The sequence below is a fragment of the Pelmatolapia mariae genome, linkage group LG2, assembly GCF_036321145.2.
Source record: "Pelmatolapia mariae isolate MD_Pm_ZW linkage group LG2, Pm_UMD_F_2, whole genome shotgun sequence".
Classification (NCBI taxonomy): Eukaryota; Metazoa; Chordata; class Actinopteri; order Cichliformes; family Cichlidae; genus Pelmatolapia; species Pelmatolapia mariae.
The window spans coordinates 22,699,557-22,706,038 of NC_086228.1; the positions used below are offsets into that span (position 1 = coordinate 22,699,557).

Sequence of the window (6,482 nt, forward strand, 5' to 3'; positions counted from 1 at the left end):
CGAGGTGATTCAAATGTAGGTGCAGAAGAAAGTCTTTAACTTCCCTTAAGTACAGTGGCAGTGGATGTGGGTTGGAGATGCAATGAGCTTGAACCTGCAGGTGACCACCTTCACTGACCACACCATCTGTGATGGAGGACTCATCTCTCCTGGTGTCCTGCAAGCAAACAATCATATTTTTTGGAACATGAACTTAATTGCTTTCTTAAACATTTTTTCCTGCATTTGGTATAAAACAGACAATCTCAGGCTCCCTCCCCGCCGGAGAGGTGACATTCAATGTCCCAAATTGTCAGTCTGGATAGCCGTGACCACCACACAACACACAATATTGTCATGAAAGCATCATTTTAAAAAGGTCTATGCAAACATGGGCAATAACTTTCATTCTAATGATGTGCAAAATGATTTGGGCACAAAACAAATTTTGCTGTTAGAAAACTTGCAGACTTCACTATATACAGTGTAGACCCTCTAAACTAAGTTTGGGGGATGTGATCTTTCAAGAAATGCAGACCAAACTGTTGTTGTTTGTTTACTTACACAGCATGTCTTGTAGAATTAACTGGAGTCACAGCAACAGCACAGTGCAGTCATATCTCAAGTCTAATAACAGAAGACAGGAAAAGATCAGTAAAGAAACAACTTCCCCAAACCAAAGCACAAACAAAACAATAAGTAAAACAGGCTGATCTAAAGTATGATTAAAGTTCAGCCTGATTAATATAAATGTCACTGACAGTTGCTAATATATTGGAAAACCAAAATACTTACCACTGAGTTGATGTCTTTCTGTCCAACAACAGGAGTGCTGGTCCCGAGCCTCAAAGACAGTAAGAAGCAAGCAGAGGGAGAAAAAAACAGAACATATTTCAGAAACTGATTTGATCCTTAATGGCTGTGCAATCATTGTAACATAGAGTTTGCTTATGATGTTAAATAAAGGCTAGATTTGACATTAATAGATGCCACAGATGTTCTAAAGCTGCCACAAAGCATGAAAACGTCGGAGCATTTTGCAAATATGTGATGTCTTGATAGATCGAGCAGATATTTGAAATTCACACAGCTACATTCTCGCCTGAAAATATCTTAAAAGTTTATTTTGTGACCCAGAAAAAGTAATACGTTTTTCAGCGGCACTCCTCCGCCATTGCCGCGCTTACAAGTACGCACAGGCTCCGACAACCGTGGCCGACAAATGCGATCCTCCTTTTCCCCAGACTACCCTTTCTGGATCACAAAATAACCTTTTAAGATATTTTCAGGCTAGAATGTAGCTGAGTAATGCTCAAATATCTACTTAATTTATCAAAATATCACATATTTGCAAAAGTGCTTCCACGTTTTCGGAGAGCTCCGTTATCCACCCCCCACACCCCACCCTACCCCTAACGGCTGCACCTCCCAAAGAATTTTGTCTGGGCTCTTATCTCACTTATTTATTTCAAACAATCAACAAAAAAAATCACAGACATAGTTTTATGTAAGGTTTTTAAGGCTGTGGTGTTAATTTTTAAGTAACATGAGCACAGCGGCAGCAGCAACGCTAGGCTAACACTAACTAGCTAGCAAGATTTTAAACCTGGTGCTAAACTAAGAGAAGCCACAAAATCAGTTTGAATAAGAGTAAACATTTACTCACCAAGTCAGTAAAGATCCACAGCAATGACAACAATAATATCTCCAGGTTTGCTCAATATATTCCATAACAAATGCTGGTGCCATGAACATGCGGACTGATCCGGGAGGGAGGGGGACGGTAGTCACGTGGCATTTTCAAAACACATCTTTCATCCTTCCGCCCTGAGAAGCAAAACTTCCAGCTTACTTATTTTTTCTAAGTTAGGACAACTCAAATAAATCGAGTTTATCAGCATTTTTGCATAAAAAGTACTGGTAACTTATTTAAATTGAGTTCTAATAACAAATTGATAAAAATTGAGTTCAGCCTATTTAATAGTTTTAATTAAACACAATATTACATTTTACAGTGCATCGTGGTAAATGTATAAACACTTTTTAAATTCAAGCCTTAACTGTGGAATTACCAGAAAAAATTACCCATATGGAAAAGATATATATAAATCTTATAAAGTTTGTATCTGTCTTGTGTGAAATTTGTATGAAAAGCATACAAGAGTGAAAACAGATATAAGATCCCTTGGAAAATTATATAAATGAAACTTGTATGTTTTGGATACTTACTAAAACAATATATGGAAGTAATGAGAAAATGGCCACTTTCATGAGTAAATCATATAAACCTTATATGATTCACTATATGAAGTAGGCCACATCTTATGCAAGTCTTTTATAAGTTTTTTGTATTTCTTTTCCATATGGGTAGACAACAGGGCCAGAAACACAAATCCCACCAAATACTAATTGGTGGGAATTTGTCCACACTAGTTTTCCTAATATGGCTTCTGTGTTGACGAGCCTACTGCACTTCAAATAAACCTTACTGTTTTGCTTTTGTGTTGTGCTAAAACCAAAAGCAATAATAAAAAGTGCTTAGATCCATCCATCAATCTATTTTCTTCCATTTATCCAATTCAGGTAGTTTTGGAGCCTATCTCAGCCGTCACAGGATGAAAGGCAGGTTACACCCTGGAGAGCAGCAGGAGTATGCAGTCACCCATGGGGAAAACATGCAAACTCCACAGAGAAAGACCCCAGCTGGCTGTTGGATTCAAACTTAGGATCCTCTTGCTGTGAGGAAACAGGGCAAACCACTGCACCACTATGCTTCCCTAGCTTGTGCTTGATTTTTAGATTTTTATACCTTGTATTTTACTGACAATAGAACAAAAGAAACTTATTCAATTTTAATTTCAAACTTTGAAATGGAGAAATGTTGTTTTCTTGGCAAACAGGTGCTCGTTTTGAATCTTATGCTAGCAACACCTAGATCACCTCTTAGACTACCATCCACTAAAAATCCAATATCAGAGTGAACTTTAGTCATCACATACAAATAAATGAAAACCATCATCACCTGACGTTAGAGTCGACAAAATAAGCATCTTGTAAAGTGCTCGAATCTTCCGCCTTCAGTAATAATGATGTTAATGTCGGCTGAGCCCCTAGTATTTTTCACTGCCAAACTCTTGCTTCAAATCCATCTTGAAAGGACAAAAAAAGCGATGGCACCATGTAAATATAATTAAGTGTGTTGATGGCATGTTTGCTCCAGGGGGAAATTACTTTGTCATTGAAAAGATAATAAAGTACGAAGGGTAATGAAATATCTGGTTAGAGGGCAAAACACTGCTAGCATGACAATGTGTAGTCATGATGGGCCAAAGCAGGAAGGCGGCAGGAGGAGGGCAAGTGAAAGTCTTTTTTGCTCCTGCTGTTCTTCTGGTTTGCTTCCAATCACAAATCACTGTGCCACATGTCCGCAGACAAAAAAGAGTCAAGCCTGGAAAGAGTGTGATGATGTATCATGGGGAAAGGTGGTAGTTTTACTCAGGCCTGTGATCAGCACGAACATGAAGGGTATAGTTAATGTAGTTGGAAGTCTTCTCTGTGTGTATGGATGTAGACAAAATGCAATAGTGAATCTGTGACTGTGTGTTTGCTGTGTCACTGGAGCTCCTCCAGTGTCTCTAGCAGTGTGTGACGAGCAGCTGTGAGGAGAAGCTCAACTCGCCCCTCCTGCTTCACCAGCAGAGAGGGACTGAGAGCTGGAAGGTGTGTGTGTGTGTGTGTGTGTGTGTGTGTGTGTGTGTGTGTGTGTGTGTGTGTGTGTGTGTGTGTGTGTGTGTGTGTGTGTGTGTGAGAGAGTCCTCCGCTTTCTTCTAAATGGTAGCTGTTGAGGGGCTGTGGGACAGCGGGGCAGAGCAGCAGGGAGGCAGTGGTCCAACCTCCACTAACCCCCATCAGGCACAAAGCCAAGAGCCTGCAACTGAAACAAGTCAAGACACACATCAACATGCATCTGCACACACACTCACAGAAATGCACATGTAGTCTTGCATCCACTCGTATTTGCATGCTATTTAGCAGCAAGACTCCCGGACACTGATACTCTGAGTTATTGTTGGCTTGGCATTTATTTGTTGAAGTTAAATCAGTGCTCGGCACATTTAGTGAAGCCACAGCCACAGAGTTCTGGGTGTCTGTATCAGCTTTTGCCAGGTCTTTTGGATAGTGCATAATGGCTTTATCACTTCTGTTAAGTGTCGTAATTGTGGGTGTGAAAGCGTTGGAAATCGTTGTTGGCTTTAGCCTGCTGACAGAAGGATATGTTCACAACTACAGTACAAAACTAGTTCCACTTCAGTACAATCCATCTGTCACAGCTGAGGTATATTTTAATATGAATAATTTCTCATTTCTAAGAACGAAACCTTAATGGCGCTCTGGTTAGACCTTAGTTTCACTGCATGAGTCTGGAGAGATTTAAATTGCAGACTGGTTGGTTTTCAGATGTTTTCTACCTTCAATCCTCACTGCCTTTTTTCATGAAATATTGGACCTCTTCAAGCTTTTATAAATCCTTAAGCAGAAGCAATCGGAAAAGGAAACAAATTTTGCACAACTTCAAGACCAAGGCAATGGTTATCAACTTTAGCAACACAGCTGACATCCCAGCTAGAAAATCCAAAGCAGCTGGAGCGATAAAGTACCCAGCTGACTTTATATGGAAGATAAAAAAGCGTTTTATGCTGCATAAATCCTCAAATATACACTGCCTTTGTTGTGTCTTCTGTAGTACAGAAGTCAGGTCTCTGCTTTGCGATAGATGAAAAGCTGAGCACGGGAAACAGGGTATGCTACAGCAAATAAGAGTATAGTGGGGGTATCCAAGAAATGTTTCTGATACTCAAGATAAAAAGAAACTCAGTTCTTAGAGGAAGGCTTGCAGTCTAAACACGAAGTAATAGATGGTGAGGACAAACACAGATTAAAACCCATCTTGCTTTTCCCTGAGGAAAAAAAGAGGTGATTTTTTTTTTCTTTTTTTGCACAGAACCACATGGGAAGCTGTTTTCATAAACAATTTGGGAAAACACATAGATTTTCAAATAATTTTGGGGGGTGATCCATGGTCTTATCAGGGCCCAACTTTACAACTAAAGGGAGAAGAAAGTACAGAAAAGGAAAAACAAACCACACTCTATGGTATCCCAAAAGGTTGATTCTGTTCATCTGGACGTAACGTTTTCGGTGGGAGAAACGTTTCGTCTCTGACTGACTGAAGAAGTCACTCATCCAAGTGACTTCTTCAGTCTCAGCTGACTGCAGGTTTCTCCAACCACAATGACTGAAACTAGTACCACTTACCTGGATGACTGAACATGCATCAAGCCACACTCTATGGTAGTTTAAACGCTAGAGTTAGCATGTCAATAGATGATTCTTGTGGTCACTTTAAGGAAAATTTAGAGACAAAAAACATTTATGTACAGAAAATAATGCCACACTCAATACATGCTCATGGCTGCAACAAAATTTGCTCTTTGCAGATAACACTGATTCATCCAGAGGAACTGTGATTTGATTACAAGCGTGTAGCTTAAAACCTATAGGCATGTACTGTGATTAAAATCTCACAAGAATTCAGCTGCCTTATAAAGTAACATCTCTTAATCCTGATGTGTCAGTAGTGCTCGTGCATGAACTCTCACACCTAGAAAGAGGTAACAAATATTCAGCACTGCAGGTTTGACTGTACTACACCAATATTTCAGACAGATTTCTTTATTACAAGAGATAAAATACCTTGAGACTTCCATGTTAAATTAATGAAGTAAACTGGTGACAGTAATGTTCAGCAAGACTTATATTCTACTGCAGGGGTGTCAGACTTGTTTTAGTGTGTACAGCCTTTTACAAAACAGCCTGGAAAATAAGTCCAGTTTCAACGTGCCTCAGTTTTATGGATTTAGTCATTCTAATATCAAAGAAACGCTACTGCTGTGAATCAATGAAGCACATTTGCATACTGTTGCTTCTCGGATTTACCACCTTAGACACAATACAAAGCTATCCATTTGGCCAGGTTTGACCATTTGGCCGACCCATTTCCATACCTTTGACATTCCTGGTCTACAGCTCTGCTAGTAGCTCTGCGAGGCTGCACTCAAACTTACTGGTGCTTCGAGCTAATTGCTTGCATGCTAAAATGCTGATTTTTAGATTGTGTCATATTTATGTTTAATGTCTAACATTTTCTCATATGCAGTAAATTTAAATTACAGCAGAGGCTGATAGTAAAATTAGGCTGTTGTTAGTTTGGCTGATGTTATGTCATAAACCATGTTAATGGTATGAGAGTGACTTGATGATGTGCTAAATGAAAAGTCAGGTCATCAGTGTGAACAAAATTCATTTTGAGAGAAACATGACCACACTTTATGGCAATCTATGCAATATTTGTCTAGGCCTATTATGCAAAACATAAACTATTAACAGCAAACCAACGTTAATGCTTAATTGAAACTTGAAAAAAAAAAGTTATTATGCTGGCA

General features: G+C 39.2%; 1 long non-coding RNA gene across 1 annotated transcript; it reads right to left on the reverse strand.

Moving 5' to 3' along the window:
• Positions 1-404: 404 nt before the first annotated feature.
• Positions 405-1,837, reverse strand: LOC134636182 (uncharacterized). Its single transcript, XR_010095001.1, has 3 exons — positions 1,646-1,837; positions 775-823; positions 405-606 (listed from the first exon to the last, which is right to left on the reverse strand). It is a non-coding gene; the product is annotated as an uncharacterized LOC134636182 (long non-coding RNA).
• Positions 1,838-6,482: the final 4,645 nt, after the last annotated feature.